This window comes from Pan paniscus, chromosome 6 (assembly GCF_029289425.2).
Source record: "Pan paniscus chromosome 6, NHGRI_mPanPan1-v2.0_pri, whole genome shotgun sequence".
NCBI lineage: Eukaryota > Metazoa > Chordata > Mammalia > Primates > Hominidae > Pan > Pan paniscus.
In genome coordinates, this window is record NC_073255.2 from 55,616,780 (window position 1) to 55,638,550 (window position 21,771).

The following is a 21,771-nucleotide window of genomic DNA, read 5'->3' on the forward strand; positions in this document are numbered from 1 at the left end:
AATAGACATCTTCTAACCCAATGCCAATAAGCAGATGACCAAATGACACATCCGTGACCAATCCATGCTCACCTTGTCTATCCCGCATGGCATGTGGCTCATCACACATGGCAACGTACTAAGTGCATGCTAAGAACCCATGCAATCCACTCTCATATTTCCTTTTCTGTTCTACTGTATTTATTAAAAACGCTTTTCATGGCCTACTAACTTGATTTCAAGATCCAATAACAGGTTGAAACCTACAGTTTGAAAATAGGGCAGGGCTGTGTTTGGGCTTGTGGTCAACATCGGGGTCACCAACTTCAGTTGGAGGGCCCGCTCCCTCACGTCCCCTCCCATGCCTGCCCCTTCACACCCAAGTGCTGTCCAGGGCACAGAGAGGCTGGCCCACTGGCCTTTCTCTTTCTATTCCCTCTTCACCCCTCAGTCCTCATTTCTCTCCTCCCTGACTCAAGAGAGCCAGAAACATTCCCAGCAAACACCACAGCTCTTATGCCACCTCTTCCTGTGACTCCCGCTCTTTGAAAACACAGCTCATCTGCTTAAAGGAACCTAGCCAGCCCGGGAACTGTGTGAGGCTGGAGGGAAAGTCATGTGACTGTGCCACATGAATCCTTTCTTTTGTTATTTAGCCACAAATCCAAAATGTGCATTTAACAGTACTAGAACATTTTACTGCATTCCTTAGGAAATCTACATTGAACGTATATTTCAGAATTTCTCCTCTCTCCCCCAGAACACTGGCCCCCACTTGCCAGTCACTCAGATGACAGTCGCGTGTCTGCCACACCTGACCCATTCAAGTGGCACACCATTCTAGCTCATCGCCCTGGTGTATCTTCTCCATGGCAACAACCACTTCCTGACAGCTTCACTTTTGAGACAGTCACAAACCCCATCTTGTTCAAGAACTCAGTCTTGTTCCCTGCCATACCCAGAACAGCACATAGTAATGGGGACCCAAGAAAGATCTGCTGACTAATAAGGGTAAGTTGTATAATTAATGATGATTGGGTTAAATAATAAAATTCAATTTAAAATTTAAAATTTTAGAAAGACGTTTTGAGTCTTAAATCATCATAGAATTGTTTTTTTAAAAGCTGTACCTTCCATAAAAGCCAGAAGATCCTACTCTTTATTAAGAAAAATATAATTGAGCAATGTTCACGGTATATTAAAATAATCACATGTAGAATGGAAAACAATATTTACATTCTAAGCCATAATAAAAACATTAAAAGAAACTAATAATTCTTTAAACATCAAAGGGAAAATAGATGAAGACACATTCATTCGAAACCCAAACAATTTGCAACAGAAGAGAGAAGACATAGCAGTAAATTCAGTCATCCAATTCTTTTCAAAATAATATTCAAAACCATTCTAATGAAAAAAAAAATACCCAAGGCAAATAGAAAAGCTTTAAAAAGGGAGCTAGAAAAGAAAGACAGAATGGACAGATATAAAAACCAAACACAATGCAAACAAAATAAAAGCAATGGTAGCAATGATAGTCAAGTGTCACTTAAAGCAAAGAAACAATAATCCAAATACTAAAAAGCATTGATAAAAGCATAATTGATAATGAATAAAAACAGTATTATCCTCCAAACAGCAAAGTATCAAAATACAAAGAGCTAAAATTAGAAGCAAGTTTAATAAAAAGTTTTCACTTCAATAAAAAGTTTACATTAAAAACAAAAACTATGAGAGTCTCAAGGAGAAAACGAGGAAAACTAGTTGTTGCAGATGTTGGTCTATTATGTAGGACAAAGAAATAAAATTGGAATGAGTAATGAGAAGGCATTAATTGATATTTATGAAAAACAGGCATTTGCAAATATTTATAAACATTTGCAAAATTATTATTTTTTAAAAATACTAAACCACAAAGAAGAGTAGTGCATTTTACAAAAATGCAAAGATCTCTGGAGTTACAGAACACGGCCCCAAGGAAAAACCTGTTACATGCTGCCTCCTCCCAGCCTGCATGCAGCTGCAGACAGGACCCCAAATGTCCAGCACTGAGACAGGGACCGTAGGCCAATGTGCCAAGGGGCTCCATGCTACAGCCAAATAAAGAAAACCAGAAATTAGTAACATGTGTTTAAAAAAAAAACAAAAACAAAAAACAAAAAAACGAAGGCACTTGAAAATTAAAAACAAGCTCTGGCCTAAATAAGTGGTTCAAGGAGGAAATAAAGATACAATACAGTCCTAGACAATTAGGACAATGCACACCCCCATGTGTCAAGACAAATAAAATGAAGCAAGAGAAATAAAAGAAGAAAAACTCATGCCATGAAACGCATATTTTATAAGGACAAAATAAATGAACACCAATCCATCCATCTTGAACCACAAAGAGGGAAATATACAGTCAAAAATCGGAAAGCAAAGCATGACAAAATTGAAATCCAAGAAATATAATAAAAGACAAATCTCTTAAATGTATAGTCAAAAAAACATACAAAATTTTAAACAATGAAATACAATGATTTTTAATCATACAGTAATTTTTATGCACACCAGTAAAGAAATAAATTTTGAACATTACTGAAATTTTAATTTTTACAAAAAAAATACCCAAATCAGAATCATCTAAAGTAAAAACACTTAAAATATAAACAGTGAAGATGAAACTGAGTAAAACCCAAACTCCACCCACCTACCAATATAAAGAAAGTGAATGGACTTGGATGGAAGAACCAATCAATGACCATAATTTGTCAAGGGAAGGAAAGAAAGATTCTGAAGCACCTGTTAATAACAGGCACTTGGCTCAGTGCTTTTTATGTATTTGTCTATGTGTAAACACACACACGCGCGCGCACACACACACACACACGGCATCCATTCCCACTGATCACAACAAGAAAATGAAGTGCTGAGATGAAGGCCAAGGGCTGGTGATGGGACTCAATGAGGGAGACGGAGCTCAGTGCAGGAGTCCATGCTCTTAACCAGGATCCTACAAGTCCTAGGGTTTTCAAATGATGGTCCCCCGGACATACAGCATGGGCATCACCCGGGTACTTGTTAACATACAAATTCTGGAGCCCAGACCCTGACCTACTAAACCAGAAACTCAGTGGAGGGGGTGTGGTCCCATAACATGTGTTTCCGCAAGCCCTTGCATGATTCTACTGCTGACATAGTCCCAACTACTGGACTGCATATTACATCACTAGGGGGAAAGGGGAAGACTCTGCATGCCCAGGCTGCATCCCAGACCAAGGAAAATGAATCTCGGGGATGGGGAGGGGGTGGGGGGTAATAGTGTTAAAAGCTCCTCAGCTGTTTCCAAAGGTAAGCACCACCACTCTTTTCTTTAAATTACTGTTGGTTTCTATGATGTCTGCAGGGGGAAAATATTGGGGAAAAAATTCAGTAACGCTTTGAAGAATCATATCCCACTTCCTGGGGGCTGGGAAGGGGGAACCTGCTGCTACTACACTGCTTGAAGTAAAAACTATACTCGGTTCCTCAAAATGCCCTAACTGAATCCTAAGTACTAGATCCCTAACTAAAAGCTGTACCTGTTCTGCTTCCTGCCTTTAAAAAAAATAATAACTCTTGGGTTTTTTGGCATATGCAAATACAAAGAATGCCTTTTAGAACACCAATTTCTGCTTTTCTTCCACAATGCATTGATGGGAGAAGGGGGAGAAGGGACAGATTCAAGAGCTATTTTAATTATCTGCAGCAAAGCATGACCTCATTGCTTCCAACTGCACATTATTAGGTACAAGGGTCTATATGTGACCATAGGTATGAGGATGACCTTTGATTTTTTATTCTCAGCAGTTTGAAAAAGACTTGTGTGGCATATTCTATTCAAGCATCTACAGTTCCTTCCACTTCAGTAGTCTGGTCAGCCTCCCGACAGAAAAGAGTAAATTTTTTAAATCAATACATGATCTTGAATCTGTTTCAATGGCTTTGAAACGTAAGCGTGGGTCAGATCACGCAGCGCTGCGAAGCACAGCACCACTTTACGGTGGCCACATCCCTACTGTCATTTGTGGGAAGCATCAAGTCCCCTCAAGAAACCTGTGCAGAGACACTAGCAGCATCCCCACTCAACCAATGAGAAAGAATCCAAGTAACTTGGCCAGCAGTTACTCCTGCTGCACAGCTGCATAGTTAATTTGAGATATGCTCTCCGCAAATCCAGAGCCTGAGTCCTGAAGGGGACAGCACAGAACCCCAACAGCAAGATCCTACTCAGGAGAACCAGGAGAGGCAGACACCAGAAACTAATTTTCACTTTCTAGGCACCCTCACCACTAGCACTGGTGTCAGAGAGAAGGTCTTCCCTTTTGCCGTGCTGTGGTCCACACACAGACACGAATGCCCAGGGCAGGACTGTTAATGCAGTAATCCAACTGATCTGAGACCCAGAAAGTCAACAGAAAACTTGAGCAAAGGTAACCACAGAAAACAGCCTAGGCTATCCACAGGCAGGAGGTCCTCGAATCCCTCCATCCTAAAAGCCTCACCAGAGGAAAACACCAATTTTCTAGCCCTGAAAAGAGGTGGGGTGATGAAGGCCACCTCCACATGCAGCCTTCTCAAGCCGCATTCACCGAGAGTGGATACCCCTGCTCTGTGGTAGGCATGTGCAGAGAAGAGGAACCCATGTGCACAATGAAGTCTAGACACACTGTGGAACAGGTCAGAGTACTGCCTCAATCGTACAGATTAGGACGCAGGCGCTGCAACACCACGACCACAGGACTTCATGGAAAAGAAAAGAAACCGCGTAGAACCATCACAGGCCGGCAGGCTGGAGTCAAAGAAAAGGACGGCAGGGAGGGAGCAGTATCAGGTGCTCCAGAGATCAAAGCATCCTACCTTTATGCACCCTGGGAATATTGGCATGGAGAAGGATGGGGAGAGAAGAATAAACATTACACAGCTGAGCACTGAACAAGGCAGAAGTTGGAGCACGAACATCCCATGCAGTTAAAAGTTCATGTATAATTTTTTACTCCCCAAAAACTTACCTACTAATGACCTACTGTTGACTAGAAGCTTTATCAATAACATAAAGTCATTAACGCACATGTTGTATGTCATATAGTTATTACATACTGTATTCTTAGAATAAAGTAAGCTCTTTGGGAGCACTTCCAGTTTCACTAGTATGGGTCCCCTGTGTTATTCAAAGTTTACGGTATTGCATTAAACATGAAAAATACACAAGACCCACGAGAGGTCACTTTTTAATGCAATAAGCAATTTACTGGGAAGGGAGCTTCTCACATGGAGATGATTAGCATCACATGGCATTTAAAGCGTATACTTGCAACATTTGAGCTCACAGCAACAGTGGAATTATTACAGTAGAACAGTAATTCTTTCATAACTATGAAATTAAGTGCAGTATGTACTACAGTTAATTCTATGCAGTGATGATTTCATACAGCACTTTCATGGGTTTTTTTACATTTCTGTCAACAAATGGCTCCATGTATGGTCTGTGTTTGTGTAAGTTTTGACAAACTTTAACTTTTTTATAATAGATTTGTATATATTTTAGAGTAACAGCCTAGTCTTCTACATATATTTTATGCATTCATGACATAGCCTTTTCTTAATTTTTTTGGTACTTCTCGGCTATGCTGTAAGATTTTTCAAACTGTTGCAAATCTCAAAAAAATTTTCTAGTAATTACTGAAAAAAACTCCACATATAAATAGACTCACACAGTTCAAATCCATGTTGTTCAAGAGTCAACTGTAATTTTAAATTTGCAATGCGTATTACTTAAATATAGATTTAAAATTGAGTTCCTTTTAAAAGAACTTATTGTTCTCTGATATATTAATATTTTTCTAAATTCATTAAAGATTTGTTTCTACCTTTGGAATCCTTGATACTTGAATTTTACAAATTCTTACAAATTACCGAATGCCTTTGGGTGTCTTCCAAGGAATAGATCTTTGTACATTTAAACTATAAAAAGAGAAACAAAAATTAAGACACCAAATCAATTAAGACAAAGAGGGGAACAATTGCCATGACAACACATTACCAACTATAACCCCCACTGGTCCGGAAGCACTGTCTTCCTCTGGGAATAGATAAAGCCAACGGGAAGGAAAAGCAAAACCACTCAGATCTGTCTTTGCCGCCTAAAAATAGTGAATTTCATAACTGTTGGGAAAACGGCTAGAACTTTATCCGAAAAATAAAAGATGCTCTATAAAACAACCCTTGGATTTAAACACTTTATAAACTAAATGCGCTCCAAAGTCATTCCAATCAATATTAGATGGTAAACCATTTGTCCCTATAATAAAACCCAAATAACTCACAGAAGACATCTTTTTACCTAAAGAAAACTTTTTAAAGGCCTCAAAAAGTTAATCACTCTTTCTAAACGCTAAAGTAGTTAATCACACTTTCTAGATGCTAAAGTAAACTCTCTGGCTAAATTAGGAAATACTGAAGATAGTGGCATCAGATCTTAATCTCATTCTTTTGGCAAATCTTGAACAAGGCCTGGGATTTGCTCTCTTCCCAATTAGGCCCCAGAGTCCAGTATCTGAGCTGTTAAGGACGCTGTCCTGGGTGCCACTGAGAGTAGGATGTGGCAGTGTGAAACCATACAAGCTCCACAGGCAGCCTGGTTTCTTCATAATCTGTACAGATGGTTCCCAACTTGACAATGGTTCAACTCAGGATTTTTCATCTTTATGATGAGTTGATGAGGATGTAAACCCATTTTTAGTTAAGAATCTCCTTACAACTTACCATTGGGTTATAGTTTCTACTGAACACTTGTCGATTTCACACCATCAAAAAGCCAAAAACACAAAGCATTATTAGATCAAAAATTAAAATTAAAACAGTCAAACCGTCATTAAATCAGGCACCGTCTACCGTGTTGCCAGCACTGAATGCATTTTCAACTTACGACATTTGTGTCTTATGATGGGTTTATCAGAATGGAACCCTGTAAACCAAGGAGTGATTTATTTTCTTTTATACCTAAGACCGGGATTCTAACGAAATAAGGGAGGAGTGGGCACCCTCTGGTGACACTGCCAGACCTAGGAACTGTGTGGACTCCTGTGAGGGCCTTTCCTCAGCAGCACCAAAGAGGATAATGGCAATCACCAAAAACTACCTGCAGACCCTCCCTGCTGTGCTGCAAATCTTCATTCACCCTCAGCTACTCACTTTCTCCACAAAAGAGGCTTTTTGCCTACTGCCCTAAACCTCCCATCCCCACCCTTTTCAGTGCAGCATCCCCAAACCCCTTCCTGCAGAACACCCATATCACTTCAGGGCCTGCACACCACCCAGTCTCTGCCCCCCGGGCCTCCAGTCCCCAAGGCTCCCCTGGCCTGTCCCTGCGTGAGCCATTCTGTGCTCTCGCCTCCATTCATGACCTCTTCCTGCCCATGTCCTCCCTCCCTTGGGCCCATGAACATTTGTGTGCATTTCCCACTTCAGGAGGGAAGGAAGGGAGGAAGCAAAGAGACATTTCTCTTAAGCATGTCCTCCTCTAGCTCTAGCCCTTTCTCTCTCTGCATCCCTCTGCAAGTGTTGACAAAGCATGTTCGAAACCCGCTGCCTCCCACCCCTCAAATCAGCAGTCTCTCCAAAGCCCCAGTTTCTGCAGCGAAATTCTCTCTAAACTTATTTGAATCATTAAGAGTTTCCATCATGGTCTCTTCTCACTCTCACAGTCATGGTCGCTGCTGGTGGGCACTACAATGAGGAAGCCAGGCTAAGGAGAGACACACGACCTATCCCTGAGCCATGAGCCCAGGCGCGGTAGCTGAACCTGGCCTGGGGCTGGGATTCCTGCTTTTGAGGAGGAAACCCGCGAAGCAGAGCAGGTCCCCACCGTTCCCTCCAAATCCACAAAACAAAGGCGCTTACAGTCAAACAAGTTCAGGTTTTCTATAAAGTCAAACGTTTTCCTTTCTTCCAGTGCTTCTTTGAGCCTTTAATCTAGCAAGGCAGCTCTCTCAAGAGGAAAAGTGGGGTGAAGCATTTTCAAAGATGGTTTTACCCTCTCTCCAACCCTTTGGGATTTTTCTCCCTCCGCCCTGCTTCTCCATTTCACCCCCAGAGCTGACTGGGCAGGCACCCACCACGCTCACTGTTGAGGGCTCTGCTCCAACACTGAGAGAAATGGCATGCAAGCATGGAGCAGGGCAGCTCCATGGGACTCCAGCTTCTCTGCTGAAAATAGGCCGCCTGGGAGGAGAGAAGCTGAGAAACCAGTCAGCAGAATCCTGCACCCAGGCCTTGATGGATGCTCAGGAGAGAAGTGGTGCATTCTGAATCTAGCAGGTGGGACACGTGAAAGAAAAGCGGAGTGGAGACCTCAGGCCTGGGCAAGTAAAAGGAGGGCGTCTCCAGACATCGAGATAGGAAAGGCATGGGAGATGATGAATGGGCAGGATGCATGTGTGCAGATAGGAAATTCTAGAAGGCAAGATGCATGCACAGGTGGGATTCCAGAAGGCAGGAAGCATACTTGCAGGTAGGAAATCACAGAAGGCAGGACACATGCGTGCAGGTGGTAAATTCTAGAAGGCAGGACGCATGTGTGCAGGTGGGAAATTCCAGAGGATAGGATTGTTCTCATCCCCGCCTGATGATGCTGGTGACACTGTTATTTCAGGATGGGGAGGGAGTGGATCTGCTCTAACAACTGAACGTAATCACTCACCCCCCGCCCCATCTTTAACGGGGTCCTGTGGTTTCGGATTAATTAAGGAAGCCCTAGGTAGGGGTTTTCCTCCTCTCTGCCTAGCACCCTGGAGGAGGCCCCGTGGCCCATGACGGAGTAGCCGTGTGCTGGTGTTAGAGATGGACATCAGACAGTGCACACCGACCTGCTATAGGCCAAGTGCCATGCAGATGGACACGAGTGGGCACCACAACAGCCGGGGAGAGCGTCACGGCAGATGTGAGAGCTGAGCTCGGGAAAGTGTTGGAAATTAGGAGTGGAGAAAGGAGGTAGGAGAAACAGCATAACAAAACCAGAGGCAAAGGCACACACAACAGGCTGGGAGAATGCGGAGAAAATCAGGGTACCAGGGATGGGGTCGGGTAAAAACAAGCCTTTGTGGAACATTTATAATGGGCCAGGTTCTCAGCTAAGCGCTGACTTCCATTTTCCTTCTCATTCTTCCTAACAATACCCCGAGTGTCACTGAGGAGGAGCCTGGAGTTCAGGAATGTAAGCAACCCCAGTGTTTAGCTGCTGTGGCGGGGACCGATGCCTTTGGACCCCATAGTGCTCCAGGAATAGGGACCAGTTGGGGTAAAGGGCAATGATATCCATCTTGACCACAAAGACTCTGAAGTAAAACAATCGAATTTCATGGAGAGAGTGAGACCCACGTGTGCAAAATGTAATTTCTCTAATCCTCAAAACAGGGAAAAGCTACCAGGACATTTATTTCCAAAAGGCCATAAGAAATCAGAACCTCTACTTTATAAAGAGGTGCTACATTAAAAGACATATTAAATAAAAACTCTTGTTCTCTCACCTGTAAAAGGGTGGAATGGGTCTAGACTCTACAATCTAGAGGATGCCACAATTTGTCAAACTCAAATGGTCTAGATGTTTACAAACACGTTAGTCAATTCTATATAAAATGTTGGGGTTTTTTTTGTTTGTTTGTTTGTTTTTTTGAGATGGAGTCTCACTCTGTCTATCATCCAGGCTGGAGTGCAATAGTGCGATCTTGGCTCACTGCAACCTCCACCTCCTAGGTTCAAGCGATTCTCCTGCCTCAGCCTCCAGAGTAGCTGGGATTATAGGCACTCACCACCATGCCCAGCTAATTTTTGTATTTTTAGTAGAAACAGGGTTTCATCAGGTTGGCCAGGCTGATCTTGAACACCTGACCTCAGGTGATCCACCCACCTCAGCCTTCCAAAGTGCTGGGATTACAGGCATGAGCCACCATGCCTGGCCAAAATTTGTATTGTTATAAAATTCTTTAATGTATAATTGTGAGATGGAATTTTAAATAATTTTGCTTTGATAAAAGTAGATTTTTTTCTACTCTGGCCACACTCATCCTATATTACCAGAGCTTCTATAAATAATCTCCAGGAGTTCTTCTTAGAAACTTTGTATAATTTGTGGAATTTGTCATTTTCAAAGCATTTTTCTTCCATTGGTTCTAAACACTGCAATAACTAGGTAATCATCTTCTAACGCAATCATCTACATCAATCATGCACACTCTGGACCCCCAGTCATCAACTCGTTGGTCTATGAAGTAATCCATCAAAATAACCATTAACAGTACAAAGAGAGGGCACCTTTGAAATGTTACCCTCTTCTCTCCTCCATCCCGTCTTTGGGCCCACAGCTCTATCACTTCTGAAAGCATGAAATGCTTTAAATGTAGGTATTCAAGCACCGTTTGTACTTATCATAAATCTCATTGCATGTTATTACATTCCTCCATCTTCCTTTAATTGAAACTGTAACTTAAAAAAAATTAATCTTCTTTTCAACTTAGGACAGACTGTAACAGCCTGTTGATCCTGCTACTCCCTTGGTGAGATTGCTGCCAGGCTGGCCCCACTCTCCCAGGTGGGGGCAAAGAAAAAAGGAGAACCTATTTCGTGAAGACAGTTGGAATGTCTGGCCTGCAGATTGTCTACAGAAGCACAGAGGAGCCCTCCGGCAGCTCTCCGTGGGAAAGCACCCTAAAACCAGCTCCCTCTCAACCTCAGGAACTGAATTCTCTTGGGAGCTGCCAAGGCAGCAAGTTCTTTGCAAATTTTATCTTCTTTTTTTAATCATAAATTTCAAGGATGATCATAAGCAACATCTTGGTCGACTCTGCTCTCACCACTCATATATAAAACCTTTCTGAAAAGTTGAGTTAACTTTGAATGCTGGACAAAGACCAAAATAAATAAAATGAAAGGGGCTTTCCTGCACCGTTTCTTGTCTTCCACCTAAGCAGGTGCGCACGCGGAGATATCCAACGGTTGCCATTCACCCTCCATTTCAGGGCAATCCTGTTCAATAGAAGCTCCAATGATCACAGCACACGTTGAGCCTGCCGAGAGTCTCTCTTAGGGCAAGACATCTAGAAGTGCTAGGGAACGCAGTCCCACAATTCCAATAACCAACTGCAGACAGAACTATATAGATGAGTATCACACTTAGGTTTCCCACGCCCACCTCCATCTGTGAAGTCAAACAGCCTGTTGTCAATACCAGAAGAGACAAGTTTGTACATCACAAAAGACAAGCAAGTCCCCAATCTAATTATGCCAGCCACTTTAGAAGGAGAGCAAAGACAGCAGACACTCTGGGCAACGAATTACCCTAAGTCTCAGCATCAAGCCTGCACTCATCTCCTGGGTCCCCAAATAACTCACCACTGGTCAGAAGGATGGATGGGCCCTTCCAAATCACAGCCTGGGCTGTCTGAGGACAGCTCTCCCAGGAATCATCTCTACCCACCTAGGACGTGAATGGAGTCAATAAATAAGGATATGCTCTGAGGGTCCACAGTGGCTCGCTTGGCCCCCAAGCCTGCAAATCAGACTCGCCAAGAATGAATGAAGGCAGTGACCCACAGGGACCGAGAGCTCACTGACCAACAAGAGAGACGCCACGTCCCAGCCTCGACTTGCCTTGGACACTGCCCTCCTCACCACTCCTACCCCTCTGTATCAGGCCAGAGCTCAGACTCCAGGTAGACCCACAGCCATGTCCAAACCAGATACTCAAGACCTCAGCAGGAAGAAATCCAATCCAAAAAGAAGGAAAAAAGGAAGGACACTGCTTTCCTAGAAGCCTAGAAAGAGGCTCAGATACAGAAAGAAAGCAATCTACAGAAGCTGTGTCTGAAACAGCAAAAACCTGGAAACAAGCCAAATGCCCATCAAGAAGTGGATGAATGAGCCAACTGTGATGCATCTATACAATGGAACACTACTCAGCATTAAAAAGGAGTGAAATATTGATAGACGAATCTCAAAATAAATAGCCAGGGGCCAGATAAAATAAATTGATTCCTTTATGCAACACTCTAGGAAATGCAAGCAATCTATACTGAGAGAAAACAGACCAGTGAAAGGGTGGGAAGGAAGAACTGCAAAGGGGCACTGGGAAGTGTGGGAAGTGATGAATATTTTCATTACCTTGGTTACTTGATGATGGTTTCACATATGTCAAAATGCATCCGTTTGCACATTTTAAATATGTGCAGTTTACTGTGCTCAATGTATTGTATCTAAATTGAGCTGGTTAAAAAAAGAATGAAAACAATTTGGGGGCAGGTGGATAGCAAGGAATTTGGTGACCAAGAACAAGTGGAGTGATTCTCCTTATTTGTGGTATAGTTAAGGGCTTTAAAGTCACCTCAAACACTGAATTAGTGAATGGTGAGTCTTTGGCCCTAGGGGAAATACAGAGTTAGGTTTCTATGAGCCGGTCACATTTTCATCAACCAATCAATATGTAACCTCTTTTTATGTGTTTCTGTTTAAAGACACTTTACTTAAATATACTGTTGAGGTATCTCGTTGGCTGATCAAGGATGCCAAGGGGCATGAATGATGCCTGACCCAAGCTTCCCAGCGCAATCCAGTGGGGAGAAGCTCATACAAAACCACAGAGTCAGGGTGTGCAGGTTAAGTGCCCCACGTGAGGCAGAAACAAGACAATAAGAACTCCACAGAAGAATGTGAGAGGGCTCCTATGGGGAGGACAGTGAAGCAAAGTTATTGGGGGGAAAAAATGAGGGGCTACAAAAATAGAAAATGATAAACAGGAGATTCAGGGAGGCTCAAGTTACAGAAGCCAAAAGTTGAGAGGATGTCAAAAAAGGAAGGCTGAGGCAACATCAAGGTACTTAAGAGTTTCTCTTTCCTACGGGAAAGGCTATGGGACACCCTGAGTAGCAAAACGGTTGTGTGGCACAACTGTAGAAGTTTCCTGCCCTTGGAAAGAGAAAGGTGAAAGGCATACCATTCTTGGTTAGTTTCTGAAAGTTTTTTAGTTCAAACTGTCCTATAAATGGGAAAGAACCATGCATCAGAGCATCTGGGCCAGAGAAATGGTCTCTACCCTTAGCCAAGCTCTGTGTCGCTAAGGTAGATTGGTGTCATGATAATAAGCCCTCCCCTGACTGCATTCCAAGGGTGAGCAGGGCCATGAGAGTTGCCCTCCTGTGTGAGTAAGAGCCCAGCAAGAGCTGTACCATCGCAGCTGGGCCGGTCTCCACGGGCCAAGAGCAGGAGAACAGAGCTCTTTCCTTGAGGCTGAGCCCCACAAGGCAGAAGCTGCTGCATGAACACTGAGTTTGGGGATGTGATGCTTTGAACCCCAGGCAACCCCTAAAACTTCTCCCATGAGAACAAGACAAGTAACCAAAAATGCGGACAGAGGAAAGCTAAGCTATGGTCCCCAAGGAACCACAGGCCTGAGGGAAACGCTCAGAGGTCTCTCTGGGCCCAAGAGCTAACGAATAGAAACTGAGACCATTAGGACCATTTGCGTATTTCTGCCTCTCCCTCCTTGACCCCAAAACAAACAGGGCTAGCTCTTAGAGGCAGTGAGCAGCGAAGGACGGTGGGAGGGTTGCCCTGAGGCCCAGCTGATTCCCCCAAGTCTAGTGCCATGGCCCGTCACTATAGGGTCTGGGATTCCCACCTCAGGCCCCACCACATCCAGGCCTGGGTGCCCTCATCTGAGACACTCTGCAAACTGAAGTCTACTCTGACAATAACTAGCTCTTCTCAGACTCTATTATTTTGATTTGTAGCATCTTTCTGAAACCCCAGGGGATTGGGCTTCAACTGTTAGGTCAAGCAAAACGTGAGTTCTTAACAGGATATCTTTCTACCAAAAATAAATTCCTTGCAGGCAGGAGCTGGGGCCATCTTGTGACCATGGTGCCCGGCACTTGGACAGTGCCAGGTACCAAATGGGTGCCCACATTCACTCATTCTCTTGTTGGACAAGAGGGAGCCCATCTGAGAGTCCCAAGTCAAGGAAAGGTTTCATGGCTTATAAAGTTTGGAAACTACTTCCCAGAGCACTCCCTGGAAGACCATGCCTCATTCAATACCTGCTGACCCCTCAAGGGGCTCAAACTTGTCAAGTGGGGCCACAGATGACCACAGACTCAGCGTCTCCCTCCTGGAGGACGGAGGAAGCACCCCACCGAGTGGAGCCACCACACAGGTGGACCTGCTCTGTAAGCTGCCAGTGATCATCAGATTTCAAGCCAAAAACACAAAGACTAAGTGGGAAACGAAGTTTTGTTTCAATGCCATGTCCATGCCAAGCAGTCCATAATCAGGCAATTGGAATGCAGAGGCTGGGAAGGAGATTTCCCTTTGAATTATATGACCAGTAAGAAAAGGCAGGAAGCCCAAGGCTGTCAGGTGATCCAGGAAGTGGGCGCTGGGGCTGGTGAGAGATGGCTTTTTGCCTTTTTCAGATGTGTCCCTTCAACACTGTAAAGCCTTGCCAGAAAGAAAACTCGTCCCAAATCTCAAGGAATCTCAGCATCACTCGCAACAAATCTATGTCACCAATGAGGATCTTGGGCAATGCAAAGGGGCAGACGGGTCCAAGGAGGGCGACTGCCTGCCCGTGAGCACGGCACTCCCTGATTCAGCTTCGCAGGGCTGCCTTCCTGAAGCTCGCACACCTGCCTGATGGTTCAGGCACTGCACATCGTCTGCAATGAGCAGTCAAGAGGCAAGACGAGGGACCCAGCTGCCCTAGAGCCCTGCCCTGGGTCTCAGGCATGGAAGGGTCTGTAGAGCTATCACTGGCCACAAAGCGGTAGCTTTTTCTCTGACCCATTCTGAGATAGGGAGGTCTGCTACCTTCACTCAACTATGCTGTGAGGAGAAGGGTGAAGGGCCTGTTTTACAAAAGACAATCCATCCCAACAGCACAGCCCACTTCCCTGGCAAGGCAGTGGCAGGTGGGGGAGGTCACGGTTCATGCATGACCAGGGCGGGAGCTGCAGGAGGCTCCAGCTCCCTCTCCTCACTGGCGCCAGGACCCTCTCTCTGCAGGGGCACAGACTCTCAGAAAAAAAGCAACGGCAGTGTGAGCTGTCTGGAGAGAAGGAAAATGTCCACATGCGCACCTTCTGAATTTAGAAAGGGATGTGTAAAATGTCATTCAGCATCTAACACAAAGCTAACATAAGGCAGACATTTGGGAAAAGATAGCCCAGAAACTTCCTACCAAGGGTGTGGATATGAGGGAAGGTGACCGGCAGTACCCAGGTCCCCCAGCCTCCCTTCAGGCCTTTGACCTGGGCTGAACTGTGTTCCCAAACATTCCTATGTTAAGCCCTAACCCCCAGCACTTCAGAATGTGACTGTATTTGGAAACAGAGTCTTTACAGAGGTCACTAAGTTAAAACCGGGTCACAAAGGTGGGCCCTAATCCAATACAACTGGTGTCCTTACAGGAGGAGGAGATTAAAACACAGGTCCAGAGGGAAGAGCAGGTGAGGACACCGCGAGAAGACAGCCATCTGCAAGCCCAGGAGAGAGGCCTCAGGAGGAACCAACTCAGCTGTCACCTTGACCTCAGACTTCCAGCCTCCAGAACTATAAGAAAACAAACTTCTGTTGTGTAGCCAGCCAGTCTGCGGGATACTGCGGGGAAGCCCGAGCTAACAGCATCCTCCACTCTGCAGGCAAAGGCTCCGGCAGGTCTGTGTGCTGAAGCCGTTCTGGCCTCAGCTCTCTGCCTGCATCTCCAGCTACCATCTCAGACCTGCCAACAGCACTGTAAGAATCCCACACCCAGGGCCAACCAGGACAAAGAGAAGGTCCATTCCCAGAAAGGGCCACCTGAGGCTGACATGCCAAAGGAAGGCAGGGGCGCCAACACTGCCCTGGTCCTCCGTTAGTTACAGGGTCCCCAATCTCAGTGCTGACTGAGGCAGGGGCACACTAACACACACATCAGCAACAAGGCACAGGTCAAGACCCTCCCACACTGTGTTCTAGCCCACCTTCAGAACAACAGCTACCAACTCCTGAGGCTCACGAGGGGTGCCCAGAGTGACCCAGGAGGCAGGCAGCATCACCCCCACCGTATGGAAGGGCACAAGGAGACCAGTGAGGCCCAGAGGCATGTCCGCGAGGAGAGTGTGTGCAGCACGGCTCTGCTGCAGCCCAGGTCCTCCCATCCCTACCCGACTCAGCCCGGTGTTCCCAGGCAGAGCCGAGCCAAGGAGGAGAGGGAGAGAGGGGACAGAGACGGGAGACTCTCTTTGGGAACCTTGGAATAAAGGTTCTAGTATCAGGCCTCTACCTACAGTGACACGCATTCACTGACCACCTTAATCAATACTGAACAGATGACTCTCCTGCAAAGAAAGGCACTAGTGACTAGTGTCACGCATAGGGCTTACCTGTCAGGAGTTGGCTCTGTAGCACTGTCTGCTGGGGCGGCCACCCTGGCTTCACTGAGAGGACCCAGGTGAGGACCTGGCTGCCGGTCACTGGGCTGCTGGTCACTGAGCTGCCAGTCACTGGGCCCGCAGCTGCTGCTTCCTGCTCAGCATTGTGGTCAGCGCCAAAGCTGGAAAGTCAAACGGGCCATCACTGAACTTCCATAGAATTTATACAAATGAACTTATACTCTGAGCCCAGGAATAAAACTTTTAAAACAGACATGAAAGAATATTTTTTTCCAAGAAGATCATTTAAGAGTGTTCTGAAGAACAAAACAAGGACGTGACTACGTAAGATGTAGGTTTCTAGTTGTCACGTGATGCCCAGAGACAGAGGACAGAGGGAAGATGCACTGGGCTCTCCGCTCACTGCCCACACATCTCTGCGTCTCCAAAGCACGCTGCCTCCAAGGCAGGCGGGGTACAAAGCACACAGACCTTTGCCCTCTTGCAAGGCAAAGTTACCTAGAATTCACTTCGGGCCCAGGTCAGGGTCCTCCCAGGCTACAACCTTCGGCCCACCCAGCAGGAACCTGCCTCCATGTCAGACCTGGCCCCAGCCCACAATGCCTGGTACTGTTCTCAGCAGAGATTCCGCTGGGCACTCTGCATGGCGCACATGTGTTCCACGAGAGGGGTGCAGAGCAGGCAGACCTGGGGTTCCAATTCTGGCTCTGATCTTTGATTCATCACTCAAGTCCTATGAACTGAGAGCTCAAGGCGCAGAGCCCTCAGTTCACAGGTGGGTTCTAGGCATGGAGAAGAGGGTGGAGACCAATTGAAACCCCTACCAGAGGAGACTTTATAGTGACCTGGGCAACTCACTGGTCTTCCCAGGCTCTGGTCCCACTGCAGAGCATGGGGATGAAACCCACCTCACTGAGGATTTTAATACACTGCATTGGAATGCCACTGGATTTCAACATGTTTAAATGAAATACACAGAGAATGACTTAGCAGTGTGACTGGCATGCAGCAAGGGTGCCATCCAGGAGCCTCCTATCGCTGTTGGGCTGGAGGAGGTCCCCTGCCTGCAACGTGGGTGATCTCAACAGATCCCTCCATGAAAGAGTCAGAAGCTAAATTTTCCTAATTGTTAAATGGTGAAAATGAAACCTGCCCCTGCCTCTTACCTGACATCAAGAAGTCCTGGGCCCAGATATAAGAAGACCAGTCAAATGGCTGTTTTTTGAAACAGGTCCCGCTGAACATGCTTGCTAAAAATCCAGGCACCAGAGAGTCTTGGTTCATCTCCAGATGCCACCCCTTAGCGGCTGATGTCTGGGCAAATTATTGAGTCATTGGGGCTCAGTGTTCCCAGCTATAAAATCAGCATGAAAATAGTATCTCTCTCATGGAGCTTTTATTAGGATTAAATGAGCTAATGCATGTAAAGGCTTAGGACAGGGTTCAACGTATAGCAAACGTTAAACAAATGTATACTCATCATTTAACTACAACACGCCAAATAATTCTCCCATTTTCAGGTGTGAAACACACCAGCCACCTGCAAGCTATGAAGCTTGCTAATGTTTAAAGGGGATGCTGGTCTTTTTAGGACCAAAAGGGGAGATATGTGATACATGATTATGAGACTGATCAAAGTTGAACATCACCTGCCTATGCAAAAGCATTTTATTAAGGGCATCGCTTTAACCCTCTCAAAGAATTTGGAAGTTTGGAAAGTATCAAGATGATTATGTCGACTAGAATATTTCTAAGTTCTAGTAGCTTAAGTGACTACAAGATAAGAAAAAAGGGTGCATGGGCAAACAAGTATGAGGGTCTGTGACATGGCAATGGGAACACTGGGAAATGGACTTACGGTCACCATCACAACAGCATACGAATCACTGCTAATTCTCATATCCGATGTGTGTCCCATCTCTAGAGAGCCTAATCTTTTCCCCAATTCTGATTCAAATGCCCAGGACCACTTCCCAAGGCATCTTCAGGCATGTGGCTTCAAATGTAAGACATGTGCTTGAAAGGTTTGCTTTTTCTCATGGGCACGATAAATTAAATACATCACTGAGGTAAAGTGAAATATACTTGTCCTATCAAACCCATCACCACTTCATCCATTTTTGTCTATTTTCTAGGAAGTTGATATTAGTCTTTACAGTTGACAAAACAAAGACAACATGCTCTTTGAACCTGATAAACTGAAGAGTTAGTAAGATACAATGCCTCCTCAATAACCTCAGTGTCCGCCCATCAACACACAGGGGAAAGCCTGCTGCAAACACAACCTCTCGGCTCTGTTTACAGTAGCCTCATCTGGCACCGACACCCAGACCACCAACACCCCGAGAGTAGACCAGCACACTTCACACGCTGACCCGGACCACTGGACAGAAGTTACAGAGTCTAAAGGGCTCACTCAGCTATTTCCCTATCAGTCAGGAGAGATTTCTTAGGCAGTTTCCAGTTAGATACGACTTAAACTTGAGATCTTAAAGAATATACTAACCTGGGGAAAAATAAATAATGTCTTAACTTACTTCCAAAATATCCCAGAAACAAAGGGCCTCTTGATTTCTGTTTAGTATCTTTGGTATCTTCCAAAAATTCCTGAGCTAATATAAAGTTTTCCTTCTGTCTAGTTTTCTCACACTAAATATTTAGAGTAATAACAGTGACTATTTAGACACTCAATAAATCCTAACTTTCATGACGAGGGTATTCAGCCTGTTCGGCCAGAGAGCTCTGGAGTGAAGTCTAGGCCTTCTCAGAAGGGGACAGAATACTTTTAGTTAAACAAAAAAATTAAACTCCATATTGTACTGATATCAGAGACTCAGAGATGACTGTGTTTTCCCAGAGTAAGAGGGTGCTTATGAAGACAAACTGAGAAATATGTAAATAGAATGGAATTAAAAGAACATTTCTAAAAAGTAATTATAAAATTTCAGAATGTTATTGCCAGGACCTGTGGACAGCTTAAAGCTGAAACAACAACTATGAAATACAGGCCAGGCACAGTGGCTCACACCTGTAAACCCAACACTTTGGGAAGCCAAGGCTAGAAGACTGCTTGAGCTCAGGAGTTCAAGACCAGTTATGGCAATATAGCATGACCCTGTTTCTACAAATAAAAATCTTCTTTTAAAAATTAGCTGGGTGTGGTGGTGGGTGACTGTAGTCCCAGCTACTTAGGAGGCTTAGGTGGGAGGATCACTTGAGCCCAGGAAGTTGAGGCTGCAGTGAGCCGAGATCACACCAATGCACTCCAGCCTGGGTGACAGAGTGAGATTCTGCCTCAAAAAAAAAAAAAAAAGAAATGCCAAACTTCACACCACTTTTATCAGGTGTATCTTCTGGCCTCTTCATTCAGTAATGCAAATCCAGCAGCCACAGCTCCTTTCCTGGTGAAGATGATAGAACAGGAGGCCCACAGAAGCGGGCAGCAGATGGAAGCGAAAACAGAAACCATCCCACCTCACTGCCAACATCATCTCTCAGCACCTATGGCGGATCGCTTCCAGGACACCAGAGACACCAAAATCCATCAGAGGATGCTCCAGTCCCTGGTATAAAATGGCGTAGTATTTGGATATGACCTACACACTTCCATTCACTTTAAAACACTTCTAGATTAATTACAATACCTGACATGATGTAAATGCTATATTGTTTATGCTGTATTGTTTTTATTTGAATTATTTTATTGTTTTATTGTTATATTTGATTGTTTATGGGGGGATTGAATATTTTTATCCATGGTTAGTTGAATCCAAGGATGTGGAACCCACAGACGCACAAGCTGTGGAATAGGAGAGCGGCTGTACTTTCAAATCACCAAACATACAGAAAGGCTCAGCAGCAACTCAGCTGCCAGGGACCCAGTCATCTGCCCAATCCTAGGAAGGCCCTTCTTCCCTCACTAACCTGTCCACCAGCAGACACCAGGAGAGGGCCACAGAGACAGTGAATGGCCAGGGGGCAGAGCGCGGACACCCCGGGAGCAGCTTCTGAACTGCCACCATCACTGAAACCAACAAAACTTAGCCAAAATGTGTAAGCAGGCCCAGACTCCATCTAGGTCTCAATTTCAGGGTCAAGCAGGACCAACAGGCCCAATAATCCTCAGTGTGGGGCCTCCAGGAGCCACCAGCCGAGCAAGCACAAAGATGGGTTAGCCAGAGAGCGTGCTTCCCCCTACGGCCATGCAGACCAGAAGCACAGGGAGGTCAGAGGCTGCCTACCTGAAAGAGGCAGCACACTGCTCTAAAACTAGCCAAAGGCCAGCAGAGCGGTGAGAGGCAGGATAAATACACATGCACACATGCACAGAACAGCGACTGAGCAGAAAACCTACAGAAAAGACCACACTCACAATAGTTTATATACATAGGTATGCATATTTTAGGTTAGCCCTAAGAATAATCCTATACAAACCATAAAATATCATAGCACTTACTTAGGAGATATAAAAAGACCTAAATGAATGGAAACACGCTAAGTTCCTAAATGGAAAGATTAAACATCATAAGGATTAATTCTCTTAAAAGTAATATAAATATCCAAAACAACTTTATAAATGAAATGTAGTATGTATCTATCTAAATTCAAGCAGTTTTTTTCTTAGAACTAGTGGAATAATCCTAAAACTAACAAAATAAAATAAGTGGTAAGATGGTCAATCATAGAGCATTAAGGGAGAATTACTCATCATCTAGTAAAATGCACCCTAAAGCAAAAGTAGTTAAAATAGTGTGTACTTGGCACAAAAATACATGCTACTGTTCATCCAGAAGAGTCAAATCTGCAAATACGAACATGAGTATTTTTATCATGGCACCACATGCTATACAAGCTACACTGAAACAAGAGTGGGCACGTGTCTTCACTCCACAATCGAGCATACAGGATCCCTGGGACTAGAATCCCAGGGCTCACAGCCATTCCTGACTCTCCAGATTATGCCACCCAAGATGGTGGTGACAGCTATGATAACTGTACTCAGGGCAATGGCAGCCACCCTTGATTGACAACCTATTACCTGTCAGAATCTTACCAAATGCTTTACAATCTCTCATGGGAGGGCTTTTTGAAGATCAAATTGAAGGAAGTAAAGGCATGTGAGACACAAAACACAACATGCAAAGATAGGTGGGTTTTAATTAAGAACAACTAGATATCAATCCTTTGAGGCAGCACTGTTACCTCATTTTACAGATGCAGAAACCAAGGCTAGGAGACGGTAATTATATGCCAAGGCCACACAGTTAATCAATGGCAGAGCGAAGATGCAAGTCAACAGATACCTGGATGTATGAATCCCTGCCACACGGTTTGTGATTTTAATAAAATATCA

At 44.7% G+C, this 21,771-nt stretch overlaps 1 protein-coding gene across 19 annotated transcripts in view; it reads right to left on the reverse strand.

The window, feature by feature from the left end:
• GRB10 (growth factor receptor bound protein 10) overlaps positions 1-21,771 on the reverse strand; it is a 203,055-nt gene that overhangs the window by 149,646 nt on the left and 31,638 nt on the right. For 10 of the 19 annotated variants that reach the window (XM_063606236.1, XM_008962875.6, XM_055115954.2 and 7 more), the window contains exon 2: positions 16,410-16,579. The exons of 5 other annotated variants lie outside the window; for them this stretch is intronic. The gene's annotated coding sequence lies outside the window, so the exon portion shown is untranslated. Of the gene's footprint in view, positions 1-16,409; positions 16,580-17,584; positions 17,773-21,771 lie in introns of all 19 variants that reach the window. 4 more of the 19 variants (XM_055115945.1, XM_055115947.1, XM_055115944.1 and 1 more) reach the window with 2 other exon arrangements.